This window comes from Panthera pardus, unplaced genomic scaffold, assembly GCF_024362965.1.
Source record: "Panthera pardus isolate Hobbes unplaced genomic scaffold, ASM2436296v1 HiC_scaffold_17, whole genome shotgun sequence".
Classification (NCBI taxonomy): Eukaryota; Metazoa; Chordata; class Mammalia; order Carnivora; family Felidae; genus Panthera; species Panthera pardus.
Genome location: NW_026526732.1, coordinates 76,320,983 through 76,337,472, shown reverse-complemented (window position 1 = coordinate 76,337,472; position 16,490 = coordinate 76,320,983). Strand labels below are relative to the sequence as shown.

Below are 16,490 nucleotides of genomic sequence, written 5' to 3'. Positions count from 1 at the left end.
ACAAAGTATCCTTGTTTTGCTTCCCCTCACATTGTCTGACTCTCCCTGCTGCCCTGCTGGCTCCATGGAATCTCCATTCTCAAACAAACTCACACAAACCTTAATCTGCTTTCAGGGGAACCCAGGCTCACACAGACATTCTGGAGTTACAGAGTTCCTTGCTCCTGATAAAGTGCCTACTCACCCACATGGATGGCCTTCTAGTTTTTTTCTTTGGCTGAAAAGGCATGGAGGGAACCAGAAAAGGGAGTGAAGAATATGGAACTGATTTTCTATACATAACAATTAAGTTCCTTTATATCTTATTGCTTTATCACCGCAGGAAACGGATCCAACTATTTCCAAGTGGCAGGAATGGGGAAAAAATGACAACAGTGCCTGCAGGAACTTATTTTTCAGTATGCCATATGTTACATGATGCAAGAGTGTTTCTCCACATCGAGCTTCAACCAGGAAGCTGACCCATAAGAAACCTTCTTACTGAAGCAGAGTGGGTGGCATTTTCTTGGTAAGTTAAACAGGTGTACTGAGTGACACATAGTTTTGCTTAATGGTAGGAATACAAGGGAAACAAGATCATAGGCCACTGGGGAGGACCTCTGAGCAGGGAGTTAGGAAATACCGGCCCTGGCTGGCTCTGTCACCAAGATAAGTAACAGCTCAGGCTCTCCCAGGCCCTGTCCGCCTCTGCCAGCTCACATAGCAAGCAGGGACCTTGCTTTTGGTCTCATTTGGGCTTCCTGGAGCAGCAGCTGAGACTCGAAGAGAGGCTCTCACATAAAGCTGGGCTCTGGAAACAAAAAGATAGTCTGAAGAGTGCTGTGCAGAGTGGCAAAGACCATCTACCATGAGGTCACCCAGGAGAAGGAACAAATTAAAGCAGAGTCCTCAAGGCAAAGCCAGAGCAGATCTGAAAAGCCAATACCAAGAGCAGGTACACTTTTGTGGCATTCCTTAGCCACAACTCCGGGTGTGAAATGAACTAGTAAGGACACCAAGACAGTTTAGACATCCTCTTAATTAGATCCCTGGTTCCTTGTTACTCAAAGTGGGATATGTGAACTAACAGTCTTTTTTTTTTAATTTTTAAAATGTTTTATTGATTTTTGAGAGAGAGAGAGAGAGAGAGAGAGAGAGAGAGAGAGAGAGAAAGCATGGGAGGGACAGGGAGACACAGAATCCGAAGACAGGCTCCAGGCTATGAGCTAGCTGTCAGCACAGAGCCCAACGTGGGGCTCGAACCCATGAACCACGAGATCATGACCTGAGCCAAAGTTGGACGCTTAACCGGCTGAGCCACCCAGGCGCCCCTGAACTGATAGTCTTGGCATCACCTATGACGTGGTTAAAAATACAGAGTCTATTGAATCAGGGTCTGCCTTTTTAACAAGATTTCTCGTTGATTCTCCTACACATTAAATCTTAAGAAGTGTTATCAGTGAATCGTTTGCATTAGCACACGTTTCCTGGTTGTTTATGAGCAATTTGGCTCAGAGGTTTTTCATCAGGGAGAGGCACAACCCCCTCAGGCACATTGGGAAGTCTGTGGTGGGAGGCACTTGATTGTCATAATGACTGTAGAGACTACTGACATTTAGTGGGCAGGTGCCAAGGATGCTAAACATCCTGCAATGTGTGGGATGATCCCTCAGAGCAAAGAACTGTCCCACCCAAATGACAATGGTGTTCCTGATGAGAAACATGTTGGCTATTTCTTAATCTGTAAAATAAGCACTTGGACTAAATGGATGCCAGTGTTTCTCCCAGCTCCAAGAATCTTTTGTTCTACCGCTGTCATAAACACTGGTTTAGAAAGTTCTCAGTGCTGTCTTCCCCTCCCTCTAATTATGCCTGCTGCAAGTCCATGTCATTTTTACTTAGACCATCCAACAGAGCCAGTCACAGAGATTAATCTTAATGAACATAAATTCATATCATTCCCTATTACATACAACTTGCCCATTCTGGTGAGAATTCAAAGAGCCCTTTTAGTCAACTTAATGTATTTGTCATTGTGATGCTGATAACACAAAAAAGTCTGGAAACACGGTCAGCTAAATATTTTACTAGCCAGCAGTTCAAGGCAATCATTGCCCTGTCAGATTTGAGCTGAAGTGGCTCTCCCCACTCTCACAACCTCTGTCCTGTTTGGATTAACAGGGAGTCCTGCTGGGATGGCATGGAAGTAGGGGATGGTGGCTGAAATGCAATTCTCCAACAGCTGTTTAACATCGTCTCTGAAGAGACAGGACAGGCAGCAAACACGTGGAGGGTCATAAGTAGGGCTTGGTGAACCTGACCACGCTGAGAATTTTCTGACTCTGTGGGGCTGGTGGAGGAAATTAAGTAAGACTGGAACCGATAGACTCATAAGAGAATCTAAGTAAACAATTGAGTTTCTATTGAGGGTGAGGTCTCTTTTGAAGATGAAATCGTGAATTAACTTCTATTTTCCCCATTGCAGGGCTATGAGGACAAAGGAAAGCATCTGTAGAAAAAAAAAAGGAACTTGTTGGATGAAAGGTAGGATGTACCTCTAAAGGGCTGTTGGTTTTTACAATTGTGCTGTCCTTGACGCACTACGGGTGCAAAGATTAAGAAATTAAGGTCCTTTCAATCACTACAGCTAAAGGAAAAGGCAGCATCCTGGAGGAGATTATTTTTCCCTAGGATTATTTGTCCCGGGGTTCTGTGGAGTGGTATCTGCCAGGGCATTCACCTCATTGCCTTCTGGCTTTAGAAATCAATGGCATGGGTGAAAAGAATAGCATTCTGATAGTTAGTGCTTATACATGCCACCTCTATTTATACATGTTGGTGACTGGCTACTGAGATAAGCAAACAAGACAGACAGTGCTGAAGGCTGGGCTTTTGTCTGTGGCTTAGATTCTAAGTCAGCCAACGGTGTACTAATTGTGCCCCAATATAGCCCTGCTCAGCAGTATAAGAAGTTTTATTGGAGTGATTAGGAAAAGTGGTTGGTGGCTAAAGACAGTTCAAAATAATAAAAATATGCCTTACCATTGTATTTGATCATAAAATGCGTAAATGCACATGATCTGTTAGCCCTTACTGAAATCTATGCTTTGCATCTGCTGATGTGAGGGATTCCATGACCACGTTTACATAAACGTGTGTAATGCATTTGTCACAATGTCCAATTTCAGCTTCTTGAAAGTGGAAGGAGAACTAAAGCCACTTCTGAGACAATTTTAGTGTAAATCCTGGATTTTTATTGTTTTCTAATCCTTTATCATTGTCTTGTCAAGTACTTTCATGACAATTTTTAAAACTACTGAATCTTTCCTGGAATTCATAATTTCGTTTTCATAGAAATAATAACTTTTTCTTTACACATGCATATTTATTCACTTGCAAATCAAATTCTATAATTACAATAACAAGTTCAACAGGTATGAATGAGTTTGGGAATCAACAGAACTACTTTTAAGAAGCTGACCATTGATTTCCGGTAGTGGCAGTTTGAGCGGCCAAAGCAAGATGGGTCAAAGTCAGAGTAGTGGTCATGGCCCTGGAGGTGGCAAGAAGGATGACAAGGACAAGAAAAAGAAGTACAAACCTCCTGTACCAACCAGAGTACCAACCAAAGGGACCAATGCTGCCAGCAAGCTGCCACTGGTGACACCTCGCACTCGGTGCCGCTTAAAATTACTCAAGTTAGAATTAAAGACTATCTTCTCATGGAGGAAGAATTCATTAGAAATCAGGAACAAATGAAGCCTTTAGAAGAACAGCAAGAGGAGGAAAGATCAAAGGTGGATGATCTGAGGGGGACCCAAATGTTGGTAGGAACGTTGGAAGAGATCATTGATGACAATCATACCATCGTGTCCACATCTGTGGGCTCAGAACACTATATCAGCATTCTTTCCTTTGGAGACAAGGATCTGCTGGAGCCAGGCTGTTCAGTCCTGCTCAACCACAAGGTACATGCCATAATAGGGGTGCTCATGAATGACACACATCCCTTGGTCATGGTGATGAAAGTAGAAAAGGTCCCCAGGAAACCCAAGCTGATACTGGGGGGTTGGACAACCAAATCCAGGAAATTAAGGAATCTGTGGAGCTTCCTCTCACTCATCCTGAATATTATGAAGAGATGGGTATAAAGCCCCCCAAAGGGGTCATTCTCTATGGACCACCTGGCACAGGTAAAACCTTATTAGCCAAAGCGGTAGCAAACCAAACCTCAGCCACTTTCCCAAGAGTGGTTGGCTCTGAACTTATTCAGAAGTACCTAGGTGATAGGCCCAAACTCGTTTGGGAGTTGTTTTGAGTTGCAGAAGAACATGGGCCATTCATCGTGTTTATTGATGAAATTGATGCCATTGGAACAAAAAGATATGATTCAAATTCCAGTGGTGAAAGAGAAATTCGACGAACAATGTTGGAACTGTTGAACCAGTTGGATGGATTTGATTCAAGGGGTGACCAGAAAGTTATCATGGCCATAAACCAAATAGAAACTTTGGATCTAGCACTTATCAGACCAGGCCACATTGACGGGAAAAATGAGTCCCCCCAGCCTGATGAAAAGACTAAGAAGCGCATCTTTCAGATCCACACAAGCAGGATGATGCTGGCTGATGATGTGACCCTGGACGACTTGATCATGGCTAAAGATGACCTCTCTGGGGCCGACATCAAGGCAATCTGTACAGAAGCTGTCTGATGGCCTTGAGAGAACACAGAATGAAAGTAACAAATGAAGACTTTAAAAAATCTAAAGAAAATGTTCTTTATAAAAAACAAGAAGGCACCCCTGAGGGGCTCTACTTGTAGTGACCACATCTGCCTTCAAAGAAACGGTCAGGAGCATCCTGACTCCTCGGAGGGATGAGGCTGGGAAGCTGCCCAGAGGAACCCATGTTCCAGTTGATCTTTCTTAGCAAAACTTCCCGTGTCCCTTTTTGAGCGCAGTGTGTAGGGTGCCCGCCAGGCTGCCTTCATGTGTTGGCCACGTGCAGTGCTCTCCCCCCAATAAAGTGAGCTCCTCCTCCTCCTCAAAAAAAAAGAAGCTGACCATTCAACATGTGGAAATAGCAGTGTGGGGCATACTAGTAGGCCACGAGTTGTCAGGCCATAAAAATGTACACTTTTTACAAAGAGGATGGAGAGGACCAGTTAACCTGAAAAATAAGTTAAGTGGGGGTATTGAAATAGTTATCTGTTATACTGAATGTTTGTATCCCTCTAAAATTTGTTTGAGGCCTAAACTCCACGTGACTGAATTTTGAGTAAGGAAATAATTAAGAGTCAAATGAGGTCTTAACGTTGGGGCCCTGATCTGAAAGGATTAGTATCCTTATGGGCAGAGATACCAGAGAGCTTGCTTACTGTCCACACTGTGAGGACACAGAAAGAAGGTGGCTGTCCACAAGCTGGGAAGAGGGCCCTCACCAGAAACTGACCCTGTGGGCCTCGATCTGGGACTTCAGCCTCTAGAACTGTGGGAAAATAAATGTCTATTTTTTCAGCCACCAAGTCTGTGGCAATTTGCTTAAACCACCCAGTCTGTGGTATTTTGTTATGGAAGCAGACTAATGCACTATCCTTTTATACTTAATATTTAACACCATGTCTTTTGTTCTGAGGAACACTTAACAGTAAAGCTCGTTGGATCAATACAAAATTATTAGCATTTCTGGAGAACTGACTTACAGTGCAGAGCCTAAGCTAATAGATCCTGCCTGATAAACAGTATATTCAATTTTATTTTGGGAAAATACTGGTATGTATTTACAGGCCTAATTCTAGTAGTGAACTATTGAATATAGCTATTTAAATCAGCTCCTGAGCTTATCATTAAAAAATAATCACAGAGAGATCTTTATAGGTTAGACATCTTTTCTTCCTGTTGTATCTGTTAGCAAGAGTCTTGGGGTATTACTGTAGCTATATTATATAATTATGTTATATAATTAGTATATCTAATTATATAATTGGTATATGATTATATAATATAGCTACAGTAATACAGTAAAAGCTATAGGTATACTATACCATATAGTATATGCAGTGACCTTTGAACAATATGGAGCTTAGGGGTGCTGACCCCCATGTAGTCAAAAATCTGTGTATAACTTTTGACTCCCTGGATATTTAAGCACTAATAACCTACTGTTGACTAGAAGCATTACCGGTAACCTAAACAGTCAATAAACATGTATTTTGTATGCTATACATATTATAAACTGTATTCCTACAATAAAGCTAGAAGAAAAAAATATTAAGAAAACCATAAGAAAGAAAATATGTTTACAGTATTGTAATGTATTTATCAGAAAAAATCTGCACATATGTGGATCTGTGCAGTTCAAATCCATGTTGCTCAAAGGTCAAATGTACATATACATTGATATCCCATATACTATACTATACCATACACTACATGATATGTAGTAATATTATACAGTTAAGAGGGATATAAGGATTGGAAAAAAGTCACAAAACTGTCATTATTTTCAACTTATATGCTTTTCCACTAAAGATATCCACAGGAACCAACAGGTAAGTTGTTACACAAACCAACTATATTCCCCCACACACAAAAAAGCAACAAATAGTTCAAAAATGTAATTTTAAAGATGTCATTTATAATAGCAAGAAAACATGTATGGTATATAGAAATAAATCTTTTGCAAGGGTGTAAGGCGTTTTTTTCCTTTTTTTTTAGAGAGAGAGAGTGGGGAAAGAGAGAGTCTTAAGCAGGCCCCATGCTCAGCATGGACCCCAATGCTGAGCTTGATCTCATGACCGTGAGATCATGACCTGAGTCAAAATCAAGAGTCGGTGGCTTAACCAACTGAACCGCCCAGGAGCCCCTGTGTAAGGCTTTCATAAGAGAAAAATAGAAAACTTTAATTAAAAAAACAAATGCTCACAGATGGGAAGTCTCAATAACAGAAAGACATCTGTTCTCCCCAAATCCAAAGTCCATTTTTGATTAAAAAAAAAAAAAAACTTTTTTGCTAAAAGTTAACCAGTATTATCCTAAAGTCCATTTGAATGAACAAAGGGCCAGGAATTGCCAAAATGTTTGAAGAAGAACAGGGGGATTCACTCTTCAAAATATCATGCACCTTGTATCCTGAAGCTATAGTAATTAGGACATCGTGGTGTAAGACAGAATAACACACTAGAGCAGGGATAGAACAAATAGATTGATGGAAGGCCTATAAATAGTTCCACTTCCATATGGAAGCTTATTATATAACAGAGCAGACATTGCAAATGAGTGGGGACAGTGTGGGAATAGCTAGTTTTCCAAACTGAGAAAAAAAGTGCCTCCATCTCTAGTTCATATCATTCCCCAAAACAAATTTCAGGTGAATAAAAATGTAAATATGGACAGAAAACCTTTAAAAATTCTAGAAGAAAAACATTTTAAAAACATATCCGGATAGAATATTGTACACCTGAAACTAATATACCACTGTATGCTAATTATACTTCAATAAAATATATATTAAAAATAAAAGTCAAAAATTAAACAACACCCGTTTATTAACTCACAGTCCTGTGGGTCAGAAGTCTAGACACAGCATGGCTGGGTTGTCTGCTCAGGATCTCAACGGCTAAGTCAAAGTATTGGCTAGACTGAGTTCACGTTTGGAGGCTCTGGGGAAGAATCCCTTCTGAACTCATTCAAGTTTTTGGCAAAATTCAGTTTCTTGCCATTGTAGGACAGAGGTCCCCTTTTGCCTTGCAGGCTCCCAGCCAGAGGCTACTCTCAGCTCCTAGAGGCCACCTGTATTCCATGCCACATGACCCCCTGTATTTTCAAAGCCAGCAACAGAGATTTTCTCCCTTGTTAAATTCTTCTCATGTTTAAACTCTCTCTGACTTCCTGTCTTACCTCTAGAGTCAGATTGAAAGGATAATATGATTAGGTCAGACCCACTCAGACAATCTTTCCATCTTAGGGTCAGCTGATTTAGGACCTTAAGTTACATCTGCAGAATTCTTTTTATAGCAACACCTAGATTAGTGTTTGATTGAATAACTGGAAGAAAGTGTACGTATACCAGGGGTCAGGAGTTTAAAGAACCAAATTCCACCTACCACAGACTGGAACTAGGGAGAGTATAGAATAGAAAGTCAAAACCAGGGGAGTTATTAAGTAGTGGCCATAGATGTGCTCAATGTTTAATGTTAAAGATGGGCTACTATAGCTGGCTCATGAAGTTCTGAATGCTTAGAACTTAGGAGAAGAAAACAAAGGCCAGAAATCTCTGTGATCTTGGCAGACTGAAGCTCAGTAAGAGGTACCATAGGCGGGGGTTACTGACCATAGGCAGGTCAATGGAAAACTACTTTGCTATTTGAACCCGCTTTTGAATTAGCGCCATTGTAAATGCTAGGTAAATATAATATAATACAAAATTAAATATAAATATAACTGAATATAAATATAAATGAAGCATTTTTTTTTTTTTTTTAGAGAGAGAGAGAGCACGCGCACTATGCAAGCAGGGGAGAGGGGCATAGGGAGAGACAGAGAGATAGTCCAAAGCAGTTTCCATGCTCAGTGTGGAGCCCAATGCCGGGCTCGATCCCATGATCCTGGGATCATGCCCTGAGCCAAAATCAAGAGTCTGATGCTCAACAGACTGAGCCACCCAGGTGCCACTACAAAGCATTTTAAAAAAACAGAATATTTATAAAGTTGAAAAGAATGGGACAATTTAAATTTGGGGGAATTGTGTTTTATTTCCTATACACATATAGACCATGTTTCATTCTTCTATATGTCTACATAGCAGCTATTCCTATTTTTAACACATGGTAAGGGAAATTATAAAAAGTTGATTGTTCAATTAGTAATAATGATAGGTTGGCATTTAATACTCCCTTGGTTATGGTCCATCTTATCTTTTTCTGAGTTATCTTTTCCTACTTTCTTACTTGTACTTTATATACCAACAAAACAGAATTGTTCCTTTTTCCCTAAATCCATCACTACACCTTTGGCCATGTGTCTACCTCTAATAATACCTTCAATGTCATAAGATTCTTTTCTATTTTTAAAAGGTTTATTTATTTTTGAGAGAGAGAGAGAGAGACATACACACACAGAGTACAAGTGAGGGAGGGGCAGAGAGAGAGACACACACACACACAGAATCTGAAGCAGTCTCCAGGCTCTGAGCTGTCAGCCCAGAGCTCAACAAGGTGCTTCAACCCACAAACTGTGAGATCATGACCTGAGCTGAATTCGGATGTTTAACCAACTGAGTCACCCAGATGCCCCTATCAGATTCTATCAAATTTAATGGTACCTATAAAATTTTACTGATCCTTTAGGGCCCATTTCAAATATCCCCTCTTTCATGAAGACTTCTTTGATCTATCCTAGCCTCTGTTGAAAATAATCTTTTCTGCCTGAACTCCCTCAGCACTTTGTTCAAACTTCAGGTTCATGTCACTTCCTACCTTACCCTGTGGTTATTTGTGTTCATACTGTAGCTCCCCCTACTTGACTGTGTCTTTGTGCAGTAGTAATTTGGACTGTTTCATTTCAGATTACCCATTGGACCTGGCAGAATACTTAGCATTATAAGTATTTAAAAATTGTGGATTAATCTAGCAAATGAATATATCTTTTTGTCTATATCACAGCGTCAAATCAAAGTAAAAGAAATTAATATAATTTCTGCTGCTAGAGAAGACCTTAGTCTCATCAAATAGACCTTTGTTACAATTATATTGCACAAATTATTTCTCAAAACTCCCCCAAATTTCATTTCACCATTTCAGTGAACAAACACTTGGTTAAACATAATCCCCACACATGCACAGACTTGCATCATACCTGTGTGCAGCAAGTGTTGATCAGATTAATCGCCAAGGGAAGTAAGTTCCTCTAGACTGCCCCAAACCTTTCCTAAAATCTCTCTTCCCCTGAAGCTTTCCAAAACAAAGTCTCACCACATTACCAGAGAGGGAGAGAGGAAGGAATTTCCTTAAGAAATTAGTGGGAAAAAAGAGTCAACATGAAGACAAAATAATAAATGTTTCTCCTATGTCAGAAGGGGCTGACGTCATCCTCTAAGGCTTTCATGAATTTTATTGTCGTAAGTTTTTATGGAAATGTATACTGAATTATATTAGGACATCATTCATATATGCCCCTTGAGATTGTTTATGAACATACAACTTTTTTCTTCTAACGCTTGAATTAATTTCTGGCTAACAATTTAAAACGGTTTGACAGAACCCTTTATCCCGATAGACCATTATGTTGTCATTTACTGATGACTTCACTCTACTCAGAAATTAATGAAGAGATATCATTGAATTAGGAAATATGCTTTTTAAATTCATCACTTATTTACTTAAGAATTAAAGGCAACATTCACATGGCACACTATAAACTCAGGCACAGGTACACACATACGTGTTTGAACACACATATGCACAACACACACCCACTCACACACACATACAAACACACATATCTATACCTATGTACCACCCACACATACTTTGTAATAGCAAACCAAACAGTGTCACATAGCGAAAATGATAACTACAATGCAAAAGTTTAAAGGTAAGTCCTGTGACTGTGAATTTTGGCACAAGATTTTTGAATTACTAATTTATTCCCTGAATCATCAAAACATCACAAGGTAATATAATAGAATAGACAAAATAGGAGGGAAATTTTTGACAATCCAAAAGAAGCCAGCAAAGGAGGAGCAAAGACAAAAGAACATATGAAACAAGTAAAAACAAATACTGAGAAGGTAGGTAGACTTAAAATCAGATCAGTAATTACATTAAATATGAAAAGACTAACCATTCCAACTATAAGGCAGATATGATTAGATTGAGTAAAAAACCAGATTCGACAATATTTTTGTAAGACACAAACTTTAAATGTTAAGACACAGAACAGTTGAAAGTAAAATGATGAAAACATAAATACTGTATACCATGTAAACACTAAACATAAGAAAGCTTAAAAATTAAGGTTACATTTATAAAAATTATAGGTGTGATAGGGGCTCTTGTACCCCAATGTTTATAGCAGCACTTTCAACAATAACCAAATTAAGGAAAGTGCCTAAATGTCCATCAACTGATGAATGGATAAAGAAGATGTGGCTTATATATACAATGGTATACTACTTGGCAATGAGAAAGAATGAAATCTGGCCATTTGCAGCAACGTGGATGCAACTGGAGGGTATTATGCTAAGTGAAATAAGTCAGGCAGAGAAAGATACCATATATTTTCACTCATATTTGGATCCTGAGAAACTTAACAGAAGACCGGGGGGAGGGGAAGGGGAAAAAAAAGTTACAGAGAGGGAAGGAGGCAAACCATAAGAGACTTTTAAATACTGAGAACAAACTGAGGGTTGATGGGAGGTGGGGGAGAGGGGAAAGTGGGTGATGGGCATTGAGGAGGGTACCTGTTGGGATGAGCACTGGGTGTTGTATGGAAACCAATTTGACAATAAATTATATTAAATATAAAAAAATAAACTGATGGAGAAGGCATGGCCTCTCTTTTGAGAAAGAAACCATGAATCAAAAAAAAAATTATAGCTGTGGATATAGTATCAAAGTAGACTCTAAGGCAAAACGTATTATCAGATATAAAGAGGGGCATTTAATAATGATAAAAGGGTCAATTTAATAGGAAGATATAATAATCCTTAGTGTGTATGTGCCTGATAGTATACCTTCAAATAGAAAGCAGAAATTGACAGAAATAAGTAGATAAATCCACAATTAGAATTGGAGATTTAAAAATATTTCTTTCTGGGGCGCCTGGGTGGCTCAGTCGGTTAAGCATCCGACTTCGGCTCGGGTCATGATCTCATGGTCTGTGAGTTCGAGTCCCACGTCGGGCTCTGTGCTGACAGCTCAGAGCCTGTAGCCTGGTTTGAATTCTGTGTCTCCCTCTCTCTCTCTGCCCCTCCCCTGCTCATGCTCTGTCTCTGTCTCAAAAATAAATTAAAAAATAAATAAAAAATAAATAAATAAAAATATTTCTTTCTGTAAGGGGTAGAAAAGACAAACAAAACTTCGTAACAATATATAAGATATGAACAATCTGACCTAAATAGACATTTGTAAATTACTTGTAGTTTATTATAGCCAACAACTATGAAAAAGAAGAAAGAATACATACTATTTAAATGTACATATGCGACTCTTGATCTCAGGGTTGTGAGTTTGAGCCCCATGTTGGGTGTGGAGCCTACTTAATTAAAAAATAAAAATTAAAAAAAATAAAAGCACAAAGATCATTCACTGAAGTAGACCATATTCTGGGTTATAAGGCAAGTCTTGATAAATTTCAAAGGACCAAAATCACCCAGAATATATTTTGTGACCACAATAGTATTAAATTAGATGTCAGTAACTAGAATATAGAAATCTCCCTAATGTTTGGAAATTGAGCAACACATTTCTAAATTGTTTACTGGACAAAGGAGAAGTCATTAGGGATATTAATTAGAAAATTAACAAAATATGCAAGATCTGTATAGTGAAAACTATCAAACATTGCTCAGAAAAACTAAAGAAGACCCAAATAAATGGAGAGATACACCATTGATGTGATATTAAGATATGAATTCTCCCTAAATTGATCCATAGATTTAACACAACTCCAATCAAAATCCCAGCAGGCTTAATTTTTTTGTGTGATAGAAATCAGTAATCTGAACCAATAATTTATTTGGAATTACAAAGGACCTAGACTAGCTAAAAGCAATCTAAACAAACAAACAAACAAACAAACAAAAAACGAAACCCATTGGAAGACCTATACGAACAGATTTTTTTTTTTTTTTTTTAAGTAGGCTTCATGCCCAGCGCAGAGCCCTACATGGGGTCTGAACTCATGACCGTGAGATTAAGACCTGAGCTAAGATCAAGAGTCGGACACTTAACCAGCTGAGCCACCCAGACGCCTCCTGGCACTAACAGATTTTAAACTTACCCTAAAGCTTTGGTAATTAAGACAGCGTGACATTGGCATAAATATAGTCAAACAGATCTACAGAACTTAACAGCCTGGAAATAAGTCCAGGTATATATGTTCATTTTATTTACCAAAAAGATATTCATGCTCTTCAAAGGGAAAGGATGGTATTATTAATAAGTGATACTAGAGCAATTAGACATTGATGTGATAAAGAAAACTTGACCCTTATCTTACACCACGCACAAAAAATCAATCCTAGGGAGATCAAATGTCAACTTGAAAGCTGAACCTATCTTGAGATAAGAGTTTTTAAATAGGACACAAACAGCACAAACCACAAAAATGTTTAATTAATAAATTGGTCTTCATCAGTATTTAAAAATTTTCTCATAAGAAGGTACTATTCAGGTAGTGAAAAAGGTGCTCCATAAGCTGGGAGAATGTGTTCACAATATGTATACCTGAAAAAGGACTTGAATACAGAATATATGAAAGACTCTTACAATTTAATAATAAAGCAGCAAACAATGCAATTTTTGAAAATTTAAATTTTAGTTAACATAAAGTGCAATATTGGTTTCAGGAGTGGAATTCAGTGATTCATCACTTACATACAACACTCAGTGTGCATCACAACAAGTGCCCTCCTTAGTACCCATCACCATCTAGCCCATCCCCCACCCACCTCCCTCCATCTTCCCTCAATTTGTTGCTCTATTATTAAGAGTCTTTTGTGGCTAGTTTCTCTCTCTTATCTGCCCCCCTTCCTATATGTTTGTGTTTTGTTTTATAAATTCCACATATGAATGAAATCGTATAGTATTTGTCTTTCTCTGATTTACTTACTTTGCTTAGCAAAATACATTCTAGCTCCATTCACATTGTTGCAAATGACAAAATTTCATTTTTTTGATGGCTGAGTTATATTCCATTGTGTGTGTGTGTACTTTATAAATTATAACTTATAATTGTGTGTGTGTATATATATATATTTGTATATATGTGTGTATATATTTGGCTATTATTGATATTGCTGCTATAAACATTGGAGTGCATGTACCACTTTGAATCTGTATTTTTGTATCTTTTGGGTAAATACCTAGTAGTGAAATTGCTGGATCATAGAGTAGTTCTATTTTTAACTTTTTGAGGAACCTACATACTGTTTTCCAGAGCAGATGCACTAGTTTATATTCCCAATAAGAGTGGAAGAGGGTTCCCCTTTCTATGCATCCTACCAACATCTAACTTCAGCCATTCCGACAGGTGTGAGGTGGTACCTCACTGTGGTTTTGATTTGTATTTCCCTGATGATGAGTGATGATGAGCATCTTTCATGTGTCTGTTAGCCATCTGGATGTCTTCTTTGGAAAAGTGTCTTTTGCCCATTTCTTAACAGGGTTGTTTGTTTTTTGGGTGTTGAGTTTGATAAGTTCTTTACAGATTTGGATACTAACCCTTCATCAGATATGTCATTTGCAAGTATCTTCTCCCATTCTATAGGTTGCCTTTTAGTTTTGTTGATTGTTTCCTTCACTGTGCAGAAGCTTCTTATCTTGATGAAGTCCCAATAGTTCATGCTTGCTTTTGTTTCCCTTGCCTTTGGTTATTGTCTAATAAGAAGTTGCTATGGCTGAGGTCAAAGAGGTTGTTACCTGTGTTCTCCTCTAGGATTTTGATGCTTTCCTGTCTTGCATTTAGGTTTTTCATCCATTTTGAGTTTATTTTTGTGTATGTTGTAAGAAAGTGGTCCAGTTTCATTCACTGTCCAGTTTTACCAACACCATGGTTTAATAGTTTATTTTTATTGCAAAATAATGTTCCATTATTTGGATGTACAACAGTTTGCTTATGCATTCACCTACTGAAGGGCATTTTGGATGCATCCAATTTTTGGCAATCATGAATAAAGCTGCTACATTCACATGCAGGTTTTGGTATGGATATATATATTCAAGTCATTTAGTAAATACTTAGGGCCACTATTACTAGATTTTATGGAGACTATGTTTATCTTTGTAAGAAACTGCCAAACTCTCTTGAAGTAGTGGTACTATTTTGCATTCCTACCAGCAATGGCAGAGTTCCTGTTGCTCCACACCCAATTCAGCATTTGGTATTGACAGTGCTTTGGATGTTAGCCATTTTAGTAAGTATGTAGTGGCTAGTTTAATTTGTAATTCTCTAATGACTTCTGATGTTAAGCATCTTTTCATATGTTTATTTCCCATCTGTATGTATTCTTTGGTGAGGTGTCTGTCCAAGTTGTTTGCCCATGTTTTAATTCCTTATTGAACTTTAAGTGTTCTTTCTAGAACACCTGGGTGACTCAGTGGTTTAAGTGTCTGACTCTTGGTTTCAGCTCAGGTTATGATCTCGAGGTTTATGAATTTGAACCCTGCATCCGGGCTCTGTGCTGACAGCACGGAGCCTGCTTGGGATTCTCTCTCTCTTCCTCTCTCTCTACCCCTCACCTGCTCACACACACATATACTGTCTCTCAAAATAAATAAATAAACTTAAATAAAAAGAGTTCTTTCTATATTTTAGATACCAACCCTTTGTCAGATATGTACTTTGCAAATATTTTCTCCCAGTCTGTTGATTCTGTTTTCGTTCTATTAACAGTGTCCTTTGCAGAGCAGACATTTTAAATTTTAATGGAAGACAAGTTGACAATTTTTCCTTTCATTGATCATAGTTTTGGTATCATATCTAAAAGTCATCATCAAATCCAAGGTCACATAGATTTCTCCTATTTATCTTACAGAAGTTTTGTGGCTTAGCATTTTACATCTGTAATCCACTTGGAGTTCATTTTTGTGAAGGGTATCCTTCATGTGGATATCCAGTAGTTTCAGCACCACTTACTGAAAAGACGATCCTTTTCGCCACTCAATTGCCTTTGTTCTTTTGTTAAAGATCAGCTGACTATATTTGTGTGGGCCTATTTCTAAACTACTCTGTTCATTCTATTGGTCTATTATTTTACGAATACCTGTGTTTATTACCATAGCTTTATATTAAGTTTTGAAGTTAGGTAGTATCATTCCTCTTTGTTCCTTGCCAGTGATGTGTTGGCCATTATGGGTGTTTCACCTTTCCATATAAATTTTGAATCAGTCTGTTCATAACCACCAAAATAATTTTCTGGGATTTTGAGAATGTGTAGAATCTATAAATTAAGTTGGGAAGAATGAACATTTTGACAATATTGAGTCTTTTTATCCATGAATATAGAATATCTCTCCATTTATTTGGATATTCTTTGATTTCTTTCACCTGAATTTCAGAGTTTTTCTCATATGGATCTTACACATACTTTGTTAGATTATACTTGAGTATTTATTAAAAATTTTTTTAGTGTTAATGTAAATGGCATTTCTTTTTAACTTGAAATTCCAATTCTTCATTGCTGGCATATAGGAAAATTGACTTTGGACTATTGATCTTGTATCCTGCAACCTGGCTGAAATTGCATACTGGTTCCAGCAGGTTTTTTTTTAATTGATTCTTTGGTATT

The 16,490-nt window shown here is 38.1% G+C and overlaps 1 pseudogene; it reads left to right on the top strand.

Annotated features, from left to right (window-relative positions):
* Window positions 1-3,471: 3,471 nt before the first annotated feature.
* Window positions 3,472-5,020, top strand: LOC109263271 (26S proteasome regulatory subunit 4-like; annotated as a pseudogene).
* Window positions 5,021-16,490: the final 11,470 nt, after the last annotated feature.